Raw genomic sequence first — 16,888 nt, 5'->3', positions numbered from 1 at the left:
TATTTTACAAATGCAAATATTAATCTGCAGAATGTGGGGGGAATATGGAGAGGAGCAGAGTGTGGTGACAATATGGAGAGGAGCAGAGTGTGGGGACAATATGGAGAGGAGCAGAATGTGGGGACAATATGGAGAGGAGCAGAGTGTGGGACAATATGGAGAGGAGCAGAATGTGGGGACAATATGGAGAGGAGCAGAGTGTGGGGACAATGTGGAGAGGAGCAGAGTGTGGGGACAATATGGAGAGGAGCAGAGTGTGGGGACAATATGGAGAGGAGCAGAATGTGGGGACAATATGGAGAGGAGCAGAGTGTGGGGACAATATGGAGAGGAGCAGAATGTGGGGACAATGTGGAGAGGAGCAGAGTGTGGGGACAAGAGGAGCAGAGTGTGGGGACAATATGGAGAGGAGCAGAGTGGGGGACAATATGGAGAGGAGCAGAGTGTGGGGACAATATGGAGAGGAGCAGAGTGTGGGGACAATATGGAGAGGAGCAGAGTGTGGGGACAATATGGAGAGGAGCAGAGTGTGGGGACAATATGGAGAGGAGCAGAGTGTGGGGACAATATGGAGAGGAGCAGAATGTGGGGACAATGTGGAGAGGAGCAGAGTGTGGGGACAATGTGGAGAGGAGCAGAGTGTGGGGACAATATGGAGAGGAGCAGAGTGTGGGGACAATATGGAGAGGAGCAGAATGTGGGGACAATATGGAGAGGAGCAGAGTGTGGGGACAATATGGAGAGGAGCAGAATGTGGGGACAATGTGGAGAGGAGCAGAGTGTGGGGACAATGTGGAGAGGAGCAGAGTGTGGGGACAATATGGAGAGGAGCAGAGTGGGGACAATATGGAGAGGAGCAGAGTGTGGGGACAATATGGAGAGGAGCAGAGTGTGGGGACAATATGGAGAGGAGCAGAGTGTGGGGACAATATGGAGAGGAGCAGAATGTGGGGACAATGTGGAGAGGAGCAGAGTGTGGGGACAATGTGGAGAGGAGCAGAGTGTGGGGACAATATGGAGAGGAGCAGAGTGGGGACAATATGGAGAAGAGCAGAGTGTGGGGACAATGTGGAGAGGAGCAGAATGTGGGGACAATGTGGAGAGGAGCAGAGTGTGGGGACAATGTGGAGAGGAGCAGAGTGTGGGGACAATATGGAGAGGAGCAGAGTGTGGGGACAATATGGAGAGGAGCAGAGTGTGGGGACAATATGGAGAGGAGCAGAGTGTGGGGACAATATGGAGAGGAGCAGAATGTGGGGACAATATGGAGAGGAGCAGAGTGTGGGGACAATGTGGAGAGGAGCAGAGTGTGGGGACAATGTGGAGAGGAGCAGAGTGGGGACAATATGGAGAGGAGCAGAGTGTGCGGACAATATGGAGAGGAGCAGAGTGTGGGGACAATATGGAGAGGAGCAGAGTGTGGGGACAATATGGAGAGGAGCAGAATGTGGGGACAATATGGAGAGGAGCAGAGTGTGGGGACAATGTGGAGAGGAGCAGAGTGTGGGGACAATATGGAGAGGAGCAGAGTGGGGACAATATGGAGAGGAGCAAAGTGTGGGGACAATATGGAGAGGAGCAGAGTGTGGGGACAATATGGAGAGGAGCAGAGTGTGGGGACAATATGGAGAGGAGCAGAATGTGGGGACAATATGGAGAGGAGCAGAGTGTGGGGACAACGTGGAGAGGAGCAGAGTGTGGGGACAATATGGAGAGGAGCAGAGTGGGGACAATATGGAGAGGAGCAGAGTGTGGGGACAATATGGAGAGGAGCAGAGTGGGGACAATATGGAGAGGAGCAGAGTGTGGGGACAATATGGAGAGAGGAGCAGAGTGTGGGGACACTATGGAGAGGAGCAGAGTGTGGGGTCACTATGGAGAGGAGCAGAGTGTGTGGGGACAATATGGAGAGGAGCAGAGTGTGGGGACAATATGGAGAGAGGAGCAGAGTGTGGGGACAATATGGAGAGGAGCAGAGTGTGGGGACAATATGGAGAGGAGCAGAGTGTAAGGGGGAATATGGAGAGGAGCAGAATGTGTGGACAATATGGAGAGGAGCAGAGTGTGGGGACAATATGGAGAGGAGCAGAGTGTGGGGACAATATGGAAAGGAGCAGAATGTGGGGACAATATGGAGAGGAGCAGAATGTGGGGACAATATGGAGAGGAGCAGAGTGTGGGGACAATATGGAGAGGAGCAGAGTGTGGGGACAATATGGAGAGGAGCAGAGTGGGGACAATATGGAGAGGAGCAGAGTGTGGGGACAATATGGAGAGAGGAGCAGAGTGTGGGGACAATATGGAGAGGAGCAGAGTGTGGGGACACTATGGAGAGGAGCAGAGTGTGTGGGGACAATATGGAGAGGAGCAGAGTGTGGGGACAATATGGAGAGAGGAGCAGAGTGTGGGGACAATATGGAGAGGAGCAGAGTGTGGGGACAATATGGAGAGGAGCAGAGTGTAAGGGGGAATATGGAGAGGAGCAGAATGTGTGGACAATATGGAGAGGAGCAGAGTGTGGGGACAATATGGAGAGGAGCAGAGTGTAAGGGGGAATATGGAGAGGAGCAGAATGTGGGGGCAATATGGAGAGGAGCAGAGTGTGGGGACAATATGGAGAGGAGCAGAGTGTGGGGACAATATGGAAAGGAGCAGAATGTGGGGACAATATGGAGAGGAGCAGAATGTGGGGACAATATGGAGAGGAGCAGAGTGTGGGGACAATATGGAGAGGAGCAGAGTGTGGGGACAATATGGAGAGGAGCAGAGTGTAAGGGGGAATATGGAGAGGAGCAGAATGTGGGGGCAATATGGGGAGGAGCAGAGTGTGGGGACAATATGAAGAGGAGCAGAGTGTGGGGACAATATGGAGAGGAGCAGAGTGTGGGGACAATATGGAGAGGAGCAGAGTGTGGGGACAATATGGAGAGGAGCAGAGTGTAAGGGGGAATATGGAGAGGAGCAGAGTGTGGGGACAATATGGAGAGGAGCAGAGTGTGGGGACAATATGGAGAGGAGCAGAGTGTAAGGGGGAATATGGAGAGGAGCAGAATGTGGGGGCAATATGGGGAGGAGCAGAGTGTGGGGACAATATGGAGAGGAGCAGAGTGTGGGGACAATATGGAGAGAGGAGCAGAGTGTGGGGACAATATGGAGAGGAGCAGAGTGTGGGGACAATATGGAGAGGAGCAGAGTGTGGGGACAATATGGAGAGGAGCAGAGTGTGGGGACAATATGGAAAGGAGCAGAATGTGGGGACAATATGGAGAGGAGCAGAATGTGGGGACAATATGGAGAGGAGCAGAGTGTGGGGACAATATGGAGAGGAGCAGAGTGTGGGGACAATATGGAGAGGAGCAGAGTGGGGACAATATGGAGAGGAGCAGAGTGTGGGGACAATATGGAGAGAGGAGCAGAGTGTGGGGACAATATGGAGAGGAGCAGAGTGTGGGGACACTATGGAGAGGAGCAGAGTGTGTGGGGACAATATGAAGAGGAGCAGAGTGTGGGGACAATATGGAGAGAGGAGCAGAGTGTGGGGACAATATGGAGAGGAGCAGAGTGTGGGGACAATATGGAGAGAGGAGCAGAGTGTGGGGACAATATGGAGAGGAGCAGAGTGTGGGGACAATATGGAGAGGAGCAGAGTGTAAGGGGGAATATGGAGAGGAGCAGAATGTGGGGACAATATGGAGAGGAGCAGAGTGTGGGGACAATATGGAGAGAAGCAGAATGTGGGGACAATATGGAGAGGAGCAGAGTGTGGGGACAATATGGAGAGGGGCAGAGTGTAAGGGGGAATATGGAGAGGAGCAGAATGTGGGGACAATATGGAGAGGAGCAGAGTGTAAGGGGGAATATGGAGAGAAGCAGAGTGTGGGGACAATATGGAGAGGGGCAGAGTGTAAGGGGGAATATGGAGAGGAGCAGAATGTGGGGACAATATGGAGAGGGGAAGTGTGTGGAGGCAATATAGAGAGAGGGGAAGAGTGTAAGGGGGAATATGGAGAGAGGAAGAGTGTAAAGGGGAATATGGAGGGGGCAGAATGTGGGGACAATATGGAAAGGAGCAGAGTGTGGGGACAATATGGAGAGGGGAAGTGTGTGGAGGCAATATGGAGAGGAGCAGAGTGTGGGAACAATATGGAGAGGAGCACAGTGTGGGGACAATATGGAGAGAGGAAGTGTGTGGAGGCAATATGGAGAGGGGAAGAGTGTAAGGGACAATATGGAGAGAGGAAGAGTGTAAGGGGGAATATGGAGAGGGGCAGAATGTGGGGACAATATGGAGAGGAGCATAGTGTGGGAGCAATATGGAGAGGAGCAGAGTGTGTGGAGGCAATATGGAGAGGAGCAGAGTGTGGGGACAATATGGAGAGGAGCAGAGTGTGAGGAGGCAATATGGAGAGGAGCAGAGTGTGGGGACAATATGGAGAGGAGCAGAGTGTGGGGACAATATGGAGAGGAGCAGAGTGTGGGGACAATATGGAGAGGAGCAGAGTGTGTGGAGGCAATATGGAGAGGAGCAGAGTGTGGGGACAATATGGAGAGGAGCAGAGTGTGTGGAGGCAATATGGAGAGGAGCAGAGTGTGGGGACAATATGGAGAGGAGCAGAGTGTGGGGGCAATATGGGGAGGAGCAGAGTGTGTGGAGGCAATATGGAGAGGGGCAGAGTGTGGGGACAATATGGAGAGGAGCAGAGTGGGGGGGCAATATGGAGAGGAGCAGAGTGTGGATGCAATATGGAGAGGGGCAGAGTGTGGGGACAATATGGAGAGGAGCAGAATGTGGGGGCAATATGGAGAGGAGCAGAGTGTGTGGATGCAATATGGAGAGGGGCAGAGTGTGGGGACAATATGGAGAGGAGCAGAGTGTGGGGGCAATATGGAGAGAGGAAGGGTGTGGGGACAATATGGAGAGGAGCAGTGTGTGGGGACAATATGGAGAGGAGCAGAGTGTGGGGACAATATGGAGAGGGGAAGAGTATAAGGGGCAATATGGAGAGGGGAAGAGTGTGGAGGCAATATGGAGAGAGGAAGAGTGTAAGGGGCAATATAGAGAGGGAAAGAGTGTATGGGCAATATGGAGAGAGGAAGAGTGTAAGGGGCAATATGGAGAGGAGCAGAGTGTGGGGACAATATGGAGAGGAGCAGAGTGTGGGGACAATATGGAGGGGGAAGAGTGTAAGGGGCAATATGGAGAGGGCAAGAGTGTGGGAGCAATATGGAGAGGAGCAGAGTGTGGGGACAATATGGAGAGGGGAAGAGTGTAAGGGGCAATATGGAGAGGGGAAGAGTGTGGAGGCAATATGGAGAGAGGAAGAGTGTAAGGGGCAATATAGAGAGGGGAAGAGTGTATGGGCAATATGGAGAGAAGAAGAGTGTAAGGGGCAATATGGAGAGGAGCAGAGTGTGGGGACAATATGGATAGGGGAAGAGTGTGGGAGCAATATGGAGAGGAGCAGAGTGTGGGGACAATATGGAGAGGAGCAGTGTGTGGGAACAATATGGGGAGGGGAAGAGTGTAAGGGGCAATATGGAGAGGGGAAGCGTGTGGAGGCAATATGGAGAGAGGAAGAGTGTAAGGGGCAATATGGAGAGGGTAAGAGGGTATGGGCAATATGGAGAGGAGCATAGTGTGGGAACAATATGGAGGGGGAAGAGTGTAAAGGGCAATATGGAGAGGGCAAGAGTGTGGGGACAATATGGAGAGGAGCAGAGTGTGGGGACAATATGGAGAGGGGAATAGTGTAAGGGGAAATATGGAGAGGGGAAGAGTGTGGGAGCAATATGGAGAGGAGCAGAGTGTGGGGACAATATGGAGAGGAGCAGAGTGTGGGAACAATATGGAGAGGAGAAGAGTGTAAGGGGCAATATGGAGAGGGGAAGAGTGTGGGGGCAAAATGGAGAGGGGCAGAGTGTGGGGGGCAATATGGAGAGGGGCAGAGTGTGGGGGCAATATGGAGAGGGGCATAGTGTGGGGGCAATATGGAGAGGGGCAGAGTGTGAGGGCAATATGGAGAGAGGCAGAGTGTGGGGGGTGTCAGGAACATGAGGTATTTGTCTATGATGATGCACACTGAGCTCAGCTATGTCCCTTAAAGATGTCACGGGGCTACCGCGACAGAGAGGTTCCAGAAAACCGCAGCGCTCTGGGCCTCGTTCACACAGTGAAAGGAGCTCTTCTCCTGTATTCTGACCTGGCTGCTTTGTGCCAGTAGTGCAGGAGTTAATCTTATTGCTGAGTTGCTGAGAGCTGGGTCTCTCTCAGCTGAAGTGGATTTTGTAATCTGATCCTCTATATAGACCCAGTCCTGACTTCAGCTATTGTCAGTGATCAGTTCTACTGCCTGGCTTGGAGGTTGAAGGAGCGTAGTGTTGGTGTTGGAGGCTTATTTACAGAGATTAGTGTCTGCTGTTTTGGTTGCATGTTTAACCTGTTTTCCTTCCTAGTTTATTCCTTCTCTTCCCTTCTCTGTGTTTCCTCTGTGGTTGTGTGAGCATTTGGTGAGTTTGAGACTTTTAGTTACCTTGTCTGTATACCCTGTTATTTGTTGTATTCTTACACTGGTGCAGTCCACCTCCTTTGGGGGGAGAGGGGGCCACTGATAGGGCAGGCATAGGAGACAGGGATACGCTGGCGGCTCGGGCCTCCTATCCATCATAGGTACCCCCGAGATAAGGGAAAGCCAGGGCCCCATTAAAGTGGTAGGGACAGGTGCAGGTCCCAGTACGCCGTCCTGCCCCTTTAACGCCGCTTACGGCATGGTAGTATCACTGACCTTAAAATTTTTTCTTGGTCCAATATGGACCCCATTGCTTTGCAGGAGCCTAAAATTGCGTTACCTGACAGGTTCTCTGGGGGGCGCGACAAATTTGTTACATTCAGGGAGGCCTGTAAATTGTATTTTAGGTTGCGTCCTCACACTTCAGGTTCAGAGGAGCAGAGGGTTGGAATTGTAGTATCGCTCCTACAAGGTGACCCTCAGGCCTGGGCTTTTTCTCTTCCCGCTGACGCTTTGCCGTTACGGACTGTGGAGGAGTTTTTTCGAGCCTTAGGTCAAGTGTATGATGATCCTGACCGCGTCTCCCACGCTGAGTCCACAATACGCCCATCTTACACAGGGAGACCGGCCAGTAGAGGAGTACTGCTCTGAGTTTCGGAGATGGGCTACTGACACAATGTGGAATGACCCTGCACTCCGCAGTCAATTTTATCAGGGCCTATCTGATAAAATAAAAGATGCCTTCACCCTACAGGAGACACTAACCACACTGGAGACAGCTATGTCTCTTGCGATCCGTGTGGACCGCCGCCTGCGCCAGAGACTTAATGAATTGCCGCTATTTAAGGGTAATTCAGATTTGGACTTACCAGAATCTGAGTCTCTAGGAGAACCTATGCAGATGGGTGGCGCATCTCGTTCTAAGGAGGCTGCGTGGGTACAGCGTAAGGGAGGTGCATGTTTTTTTTGTGGCAGAAGGGGTCATTATGTGAATGTGTGTCCTTCTAGAAGACAACCGCCGGAAAACTATTGAGCCCGGGCTGCGGGGAGGTTGGCAACTCGGGTGTACTAATTTCCTCAGGTAAACCTCAATTTTTCCTACCAGCCGAGATTCGTCTTGGTGAAAGTAGGCTCAATATCTCTGCCTTTCTGGACTCTAGGGCAGGGTTTAATTTAATTGATGCTGGGTTTGTTCAGGCACATGGGCTTAAGACTCAAGAGTTGTCTAGACCCATACCTATAATTGCCATTGATTCTGCACCTTTGAGCCAGTGGACTTTCACTCTGAGTCATTAGATTGTTATGTGTTGGGGGGTTTGCCGTTGCCTGTAGTACTCGGTTTACCATGGCTCACGTTACACAACCCGGTGTTAGACTGGCAGACTCGGGAGATTACTAGATGGAGTGAGTTTTGTCAGGAACATTGCCTTGGTACTCGGCTGGCCGGATTGAGTTCTCAGGTTCTGCCAGAGTTCATCTCAGATTTTGAGGATGTATTCTCTGAGGAGGGGAGTCGAGAGCTACCTCCACACCGTCCTTATGATTGCGCCATACGTCTCATTCCTGGTGCTAAACTGCCTAAGAGTAGGCTATACAATATCTCTGCCCCAGAGAGACAGGCCATGAAGGACTATATCACGGAAAGTCTGGTCAAGGGTCATATCAGACCCTCGTCATCACCCATTGCTGCTGGGTTCTTCTTTGTAAAGAAGAAGGACGGGGGTTTACGCCCATGCTAAAGACTTCCGTGAATTCAATCAGATGACGGTCCGGGATTCTTTTCCGCTCCCTCTTATTCCGGACCTCTTTAACCAAATTGTGGGGGCTAAATGGTTCTCCAAATTAGACCTCAGGGGGGCATATAATCTCATTCGGATGAAGGAGGGGGATGAATGGAAGACGGCGTTTATTAAGGGTTAAGTAATGCTCCTGCTGTGTTTCAACACTTTGTCAATGATATACTTAGTCACTTAATAGGTAGGTTTGTGGTGGTATATCTCGATGACATCTTAATTTATTCCCCTGACCTCTAGTCTCATCAGGATCATGTACGGCAGGTTTTTCAGGTACTCAGGGACAATAAACTGTTTGCCAAACTTGAGAAATGCATGTTCGCCGTCAGAGATTCCGTTTTTGGGTTATTTCTTATCCTCCACAGGTTTTCGTATGGATCCGGCTAAGGTCAGGGCGGTCTTGGAGTGGGATCGTCCTGAGGACCTTACAGAGGTTTTTAGGTTTTGCAAATTTCTATCGCAAATTTATTAAAGACTTTTCAGTGGTAGCCAAATCATTGACAGACATGACCAAGAGAGGCACGGATTTCTCCGTGTGGTCCAGTGCGGCCAGTAAAGCTTTGGAAACTTTGAAAAAGTGTTTTTCCACTGCACCCATATTAATACAGCCTGGTATCACTCAGCCATTTGTCGTAGAGGTGGATGCCTCTGAGGTGGGGGTGGGAGCTGTATTGTCTCAGTGGATTTCTCCGAGTAAGTGGCGTCCGTGTGCATTTTTCTCTAAAAAATTATCTCCTACGGAGAAGAATTATGATATTGGTAACAGGGAACTGTTGGCAATTAAATGGGCATTTGAGGAATGGCGTCATTTTTTGGAGGGAGCACTTCACCCAGTCATGGTGATCACAGATCACCGAAATCTGTTGTATTTAGAATCTGCAAAGCGTCTTACACCTAGGCAGGCAAGGTGGTCTCTGTTCTTCGCCAGGTTCAATTTCTACATTACGTACCGGCCAGGAAACAAGAATGTCAAGGCTGATGCATTATCCCGTTGTTTCCCGGGGGGTGGGGATAATTGTGAGCCAGGTCCTATACTGCAGAAGGGTGTAGTTGTCGCCGCAATTAATTCTGATCTTGAGAAAGAGGTGGTAGAGGCACAGGGGGACGCCCCAGCAGCCTGTCCATTAGGTAAACTTTTTGTTCCAGCTAATCTTCGTCTTAGGGTCATAAATGAGCATCATGACTCAGTTTTGGCCGGACACCCTGGTAGTAAGGTTACCGCGGACCTACTCACTTGACGTTTTTGGTGGTCTGGGATAAGACATGATGTACAGGAATATGTCGCTGCCTGCAGTGTGTGTGCGCGTTCCAAGTCCTCTTGTTCTCGCCCGTCTGGGTCTCTCCAACCTTTGGAGATTCCCAATAGACCTTGGACTCATTTGTCAATAAATTTCATCACTGACTTACCGGTTTCGGAGGGTAATATAGTTATTTTAGTCGTAGTTGATAGATTTAGCAAGATGTCTCATTTCATTGCGCTCCCCGCATTACCAAATGCTAAGACTCTGGCACAGATCTTTATCAAGGAGGTTGTGAGATTGCATGGTATTCCTTCAGATATTGTCGCAGACCATGGGGTGCAGTTTATTTCTAAGTTTTGGAGGGCTTTCTGCAGCCGGCTGGGGACTCATTTGTCGTTTTCTTCAGCTTTTCATCCTCAATCCAATGGTCAGACTGAATGCGTAAATCAAAATCTTGAGACTTATCTCAGGTGTTTCATCTCAGAGAATCAGGAGGACTGGGTTAAATACTTACCGTTAGCAGAATTTGCTATAAACAATCATACTCATGAGTCTACTGGTAAGTCCCCGTTTTTCAGGGCATATGGTTTTCATCCTCAATCTAGTGTATTTAATAGGAGGGATTCCTCAGGTGTTCCTGAAGAGGAGAGGTTTTCTTCATCCATCACGTCCGTATGGCAAGGGGTTCTTGATAAATTAAAGAGGATGGGTTCCAGGTATAAGAATGCGGCTGATCGGAGACTTGTGGAAGGTCCGGACCTGTGTGTGGGTGATTGGGTTTGGTTGTCCTCGAAAAATATTAAGCTGAGAGTTCCCTCGTGGAAATTGGGCCCTAGGTTCATTGGCCCTTATAGGATTGTGGCCGTCGTGAATTCCGTTGCTTTTCGGCTGGCTTTACATCAGTCATTTAAGATCCATAATGTTTTTTATCGCTCTTTACTCAAGAAGGTTGTGGCATCATCCAATCAATCCCCTTCACCTCCATCTCCAGTCCTTGTTGATGGAAACCTCGAGTTCCAGATTTCCAGGGTCATGGATTCTCGTTTAGTTCGTCAATCCCTACAATATCGGGTACACTGGAGAGGGTACGGTCCTGAGGAAAGGACGTGGGTACCTGCTGCCGATATCCATGCGGTTAGGTTGGTTCGGGCATTTCATACGCTCATCCTGAGAAACCTGGTCCTGAGGTTCCGGAGGTCCCTCGTAGAAGGGGGGGTACTGTCACGGGGCTACCACGACAAAGAGGTTCCAGAGAACCGCAGCGCTCTGGGTCTCGTTCACACACAGTGAACAGAAGCTCTTCTCCTGTATTCTGACCTAGCTGCTTTGTGCCAGCAGTGCAGGAGTTAATCTTATTGCTGAGTTGCTGAGAGCTGGGTCTCTCTCAGCTGAAGTGGATTTTGTAATCTGATCCTCTATATAGACCCAGTCCTGACTTCAGCTATTGTCAGTGATCAGTTCTACTGCCTGGCTTGGAGGTTGAAGGAGCGTAGTGTTGGTGTTGGAGGTTTATTTACAGAGATTGGTGTCTGTTGTTTTGGTTACATGTTTACCCTGTTTTCCTTCCTAGTTTATTCCTTCTCTTCCCTTCTCTGTGTTTCCTCTGTGGTTGTGTGAGCATTTGGTGATTTTGAGACTTTTAGTTACCTTGTCTGTATACCCTGTTATTTGTTGTATTATTACACTGGTGCAGTCCACCTCCTTTGGGGGAGAGGGCGCCACTGATAGGGCCTGCACAGGAGACAGGGATATGCTGGCGGCTCGGGCCTCCTAACCATCATAGGTACCCCCGAGATAAGGGACAGCCAGGGCCCCATTAAAGTGGTAGGGACAGGTGCGAGTCCCAGTACACCGTCCTGCTCCTTTAACGCAGCTTACGGCATGACAAAAGATGAACACAGACACGCTGTGGGATATTCCGACCCCCCTATTTTCACTCTGCCTGCTGCCTGTGTGTGTAGTTCAAAACCCCTGAGTTTCCCTCCTCCCACAGGAATTTTTATGGTTCTATGCTGCAGGGAGACCAGTCTTCCTAAAACTACTCATTCCCTCCTCCCGCATAATACCAGCCAAAACTGGTATAGCCACTTCCAGACTGCATGGGTCTCTTTGTTCTATTAAAGGGATATATAATGGCATCGATCTAGAGTAGAGATATTAGAATTTTATATTCCGGATGTCCATCGATAGATCTATCACTCACTGAAAGCGCTAGCAGCTAAACCCAATGATTGCAAAGTGTGGATTTCTCCTTAAGCAGTTCAGATAATTGCTCCGTGTTCACACTTAAAAGAATCCCCATGATGTGGGGCACATTCTGATCATAGTGTCTTTCTTATACGAGGTTCATACAGCGAGATATGCGTAAAATAGTTTTCATAATTCTCAGTAAAGGGGAGGTTTCAGCCTCTAAGTGAGGTCACCACAGGGGGAGGGCTTTGGTTTTGGGCTAGGAAATAACTGTGTGAAGCAGGAGTCCTGAGGGTCTTCTTTGTCCAGGGTCCAGCTGCTATACATATGTGATATGTAACATAGTAACATAGTAACATAGTTAGTGTCAAGGTGAAAAGATATATCTTTATACACTTTTTGTACTTTTATATTCTTATGCTGTGAAACAATAAGTTTTCCCCTTTTGCTTGCTGATGCAAATGTAACTGTATTTAAGATGGCTGCCAGTATTCACCTTTGCCCTAGTTTTGTTTCTGTTGAGAAGCTAGTTTCGTTTTTGAGCAGCTAAGTATCATTTCTGCTGAAATGAAACCTGAGTGACGTGGAGAAAGGAGGATCCACCAGATAACGTCAGAACCAACCAGAAAGACTGAATATTAGACATATATTGCTTAAACCCCGCCTAACCCCGCCCATTGCACACCTTCCCCCAATGGACCATATAATGCTGTGTATCAGGAAATAAAGTCAGTTGCTGTGACGTTGCTACAACCTGTAGAAGCACGAGCATGCACTGAGATTGAACCAGCACTTTGTCTGACTCATTCTTATCCGATACCAATGCTCTTAGTCTAATTTGGAATGACTGGTGAAGGAAGGGTATTGTCGTGACGACCCCGACAATTTGGCGCCCAACGTGGGGCATGGCCCGCGATCCGAGACCCCCTGGACCCATCACTGGACGTCCGTGGACGACACCCGTAGTGGCTGACCTCGAGGCCTGATCACCCTCTAAACACGGTAAGTGGAGATCACATACTATGTATGTGTCACACTTGCTAGTGTTTCATCCACTATTGGTTTGTCTGTGGTCTCCTTGGGTCCGAGGGGTGACCGGTCGAGTGGTGAGACCGAGCGCGATCCCGTGCCACGCTTCGAACCAGCAACTGAGAGACGTCGCATTCTGCGCGTCCTCGTGTACATCACACCTCCTCCACTGGTCATTGTACTCCATTCAACCACCCTACCCGTGACTATTGTCTAGTAGCGAAATAGAGTGAAAGATTGAGAAAGTTGTAGATTGGGGGGCGGCTTAGAGAAAGGGATAGGAGACGCAGCCTCTGTGATATTGTCCAGATAGGTAATTAAGACGTCCCGAGAGGGGACCACCTACATTTCCGGGGAGGGCTCTCACTAGGAGACCGCCTCCCAACGTTTAGAATATCGTGACAGGACAGACTGTAATCACTGGTGTTCAGGTTAGGGACAGGATATCGAGCGCGAGGCTTTTTATTCATAATACGTTGAACGAGAGGTTCCGTGTTTTAGGACACAGTGTTGTTGTCGTTGTCAGCGGCCTGCTGCAGAAGGGCGCAGTATTCTGTGAGTCATGTTGCGTCTCTTAAAGCAGAAGAAGTCCGTGCCCCACAAGTTAGATGAGGATGCTGTGGAAGTTAAGACAATAGTAGAGTCACGGGAGGGCAAGAAGGCAGTCAAGAATGTTGAGAGGTTGTACAAGCATGTAGGATTGCCCTCGTCAGGGAGATTGCAGCCATCTACATGGCACAATCTCATAGAGAACAAAAGGGGCATGTTGAAAGATAAAGGATTGTTAGAACAAGCGCAAGCTCATCTGCGAGTTTCGCGAGGCTTAAAGAACGAGGGATGGAAAGAGGTTGATGGAGAGGGAGGATCAGAGGATGCAGAGCCCGTGTTTGGTTATAAAATTCCTCAATCATTGGTTTTTCTAAGGTGTTCTGGCATGTGAATTGTGTGAAGGTTTTGTAGAAATTAATTAAGTCTGAGAACTGCTGTATTCTGTTTCTGCGTAGATTTTCAAGACACCCGATGGGAGGGGGGAGTCAAACAGCTGCGCTATTGTTTTTCTTCTTTCTGTGTTTAGGAATGATGTGATGTTCTTATCTGTTCCGTGTCTCTGGTATGGAGGGGGCAAGTCGCTGCGGTCTCTCTCGAATATTCTATCCTTGTTTAGTATGTGCTGGGAGATCTGTGTTTTGTTTGAAGCAATAGTACAATATTGTATTGAATTAGAAAGAAATATTGTAAGTTTAAAGTAAAAAATGGCACCCTGTTTTAGAAGGAAACTTGTAAGTGATAGTTTGGTTATCAGTGTAATTGAAAGATTGGTAAAAGATTCATCTGTTTCAAGTTGAATGGTTGATATATAGCTAATTAAGGATTAACAGAGAAAGTGAATTTGGATTTGTTTTTGTTACGTTGAAAAAGGAAAGTTGTCTATTACTATGACAAAAACTGGATGTTTGTGGTAAAAGAAGGAACTGAGAAAGTGATTGAGGGTAATGTGTTAGAAAGACAAATAATTAAAAATAATAATCTGAAACAGGGGGGCTCCCTGTTAGGTAATATGGTCCCTCCCCAGGAAATTAAGCCTCTTCTCCCGACTGTAAGCCCTATGCCCCTTAACCCCAAAGCACCAATATATCCTGGACTGCCGAGAAGTTCTATGGGCGTCTTATGGTAGTATTTAAAGATCTGGGGTATTCACTGTATAATAAAGCCCATACACACCTTTTTGTAGTAGGTTTAATGTCCAGCCTTAAACCTGAATTGAAAGAGGCAATAATGTCAGTCAGATCCGATATTGAGATTTCCATTCCGGACAATGCATTAAAAAAAGTAGTACTAAGTTTTCAGAAGAACTTAACTGTTGTGAATTCTGTTGTCGAGCTCCCTCCTGTGGTCGTGAATGGTACTTCGGTGAGTTCTGTCCGTGGGCTCCCTCTGGTGGCTGTGAGTGGAGCTGCTGCTTCTGAGGTTCCTTACACAGGTGACGTGGTTTATCCTTTGGTTGGCTGCTCTATTTAACTCCACTTAGATCGTTACTCCATGCCAGCTGTCAATGTTTCTGCATTGGTTCAGTTCGCTCTTGGATCTTTCTGGTGACCTGTCTACTCCAGCAGAAGCTAAGTTCCTGATAGTATCTAATTCGTTCATTGTTTTCTTGTCCAGCTGGATATCATGATTTTGTCTTGCTAGCTGGAAGCTCTGGGATGCAGAGTGGCATCTCCGCACCGTTAGTCGGTGCGGAGGTCTTTTTGCACACTCTGCGTGGTCTTTTGTAGTTTTTTGTGCTGATCGCAAAGCTACCTTTCCTATCCTCTGTCTATTTAGTAAGTCTGGCCTCCCTTTGCTTAAACCTGTTTCATTTCTGCGTTTGTGACTTTCATCTTTACTCACAGTCAATATATGTGGGGGGCTGTCTTTTCCTTTGGGGAATTTCTCTGAGGCAAGGTAGGCTTTATTTTCTATCTCTAGGGCTAGCTAGCTCTTAGGCTGTGACGAGGCGTCTAGGGAGTGTCAGGAGCGCTCCACGGCTATTTCTAGTTGTGGTGATAGGATTAGGGCTTGCGGTCAGCAGAGCTCCCACATCCCAGAGCTTGTCCTGTGTGAGTTTTAACTATCAGGTCATTCCGGGTGCTCCTAACCACCAGGTCATAACAGTACAGCTGGCCCAAAGTATTAATGCATCTCAATAGAGGGATAAAAGAAGTTCTGAGACCATTTTTTTTTCTTTGCACTGTGTTTTGTCTTTCTTTTCCCCTAAACCTTTGGGTGGTTCAGGACACAGGTGTAGATATGAACATTCAAGGTCTGTCCCCTTGTGTGGATCATCTCACTGCAAGGGTACAAAACATTCAAGATTTTGTGGTTCAGAATCCGATGTTAGAGCCTAGAATTCCTACTCCTGATTTATTTTCTGGGGATAGATCTAAGTTTCTGAATTTCAAAAATAATTGTAAACTGTTTCTAGCTTTGAAACCCCGCTCCTCTGGTGACCCCTGCTCAACAAGTAAAAATCATTATTTCTTTGTTGCGTGGTGACCCTCAAGACTGGGCATTTTCCCTTGCGCCAGGAGATCCTGCATTGCGTGATGTTGATGCGTTTTTTCTGGGGCTTGGATTGCTTTATGATGAACCAAATTCAGTGGATCAGGCAGAGAAAATCTTGCTGGCTTTGTGTCAGGGTCAGGATGAAGCGGAGGTGTACTGTTAGAAGTTTAGAAAGTGGTCTGTGCTTACTCAGTGGAATGAATGTGCCCTGGCGGCAATTTTCAGAAAGGGTCTTTCTGAAGCCCTTAAGGATGTCATGGTGGGATTTCCCACGCCTGCTGGTCTGAATGAGTCTATGTCCTTGGCCATTCAGATCGATCGGCGCTTGCGTGAGCGCAAAGCTGTGCACCATTTGGCGGTATTCTCTGAGAATAGGCCTGAGCCTATGCAGTGTGATAGGACTTTGACCAGAGCTGAACGGCAAGAACACAGACGTCGGAATGGACTGTGTTTTTACTGTGGTGAATCCACTCATGCTATTTCCGATTGTCCTAAGCGCACTAAGCGGTTCGCTAGGTCTGCCACCATTGGTACGGTACAGTCAAAATTTCTTTTGTCCGTTACTCTGATTTGCTCTCTGTCGTCCTATTCTGTTTTGGTATTTGTGGATTCAGGTGCTGCCCTGAATTTGATGGACTTGGAGTTTGCCAGGCGCTGTGGTTTTTTCTTGGAGCCCTTGCAGTATCCTATTCTATTGAGAGGAATTGATGCTACGCCTTTGGCCAAGAATAAGCCTCAGTACTGGACTCAATTGACCATGTGCATGGCTCCTGCACATCAGGAGGATATTCGCTTTTTGGTGTTGCATAATCTGCATGATGTGGTCGTTTTGGGGTTGCCTTGGCTACAGGTCCATAATCCAGTATTGGATTGGAAATCTATGTCTGTGTCCAGCTGTGGTTGTCAGGGGGTACATGGTGATGTTCTATTGTTGTCAATTTCGCATTCCACTCCTTCTGAAGTCCCTGAGTTTTTATCAGATTACCGGGATGTATTTGAGGAGCCCAAATCCAGTGCCCTACCTCCTCATAGGGATTGCGAATGTGCTATTAATTTGATTCCCGGTAGTAAGTTTCCTAAGGGC

Source organism: Ranitomeya imitator, chromosome 6, assembly GCF_032444005.1.
Source record: "Ranitomeya imitator isolate aRanImi1 chromosome 6, aRanImi1.pri, whole genome shotgun sequence".
Taxonomy (NCBI): domain Eukaryota; kingdom Metazoa; phylum Chordata; class Amphibia; order Anura; family Dendrobatidae; genus Ranitomeya; species Ranitomeya imitator.
The sequence above is the reverse complement of the archived record's forward strand: the minus strand, read 5'-3'. Positions refer to the sequence as shown.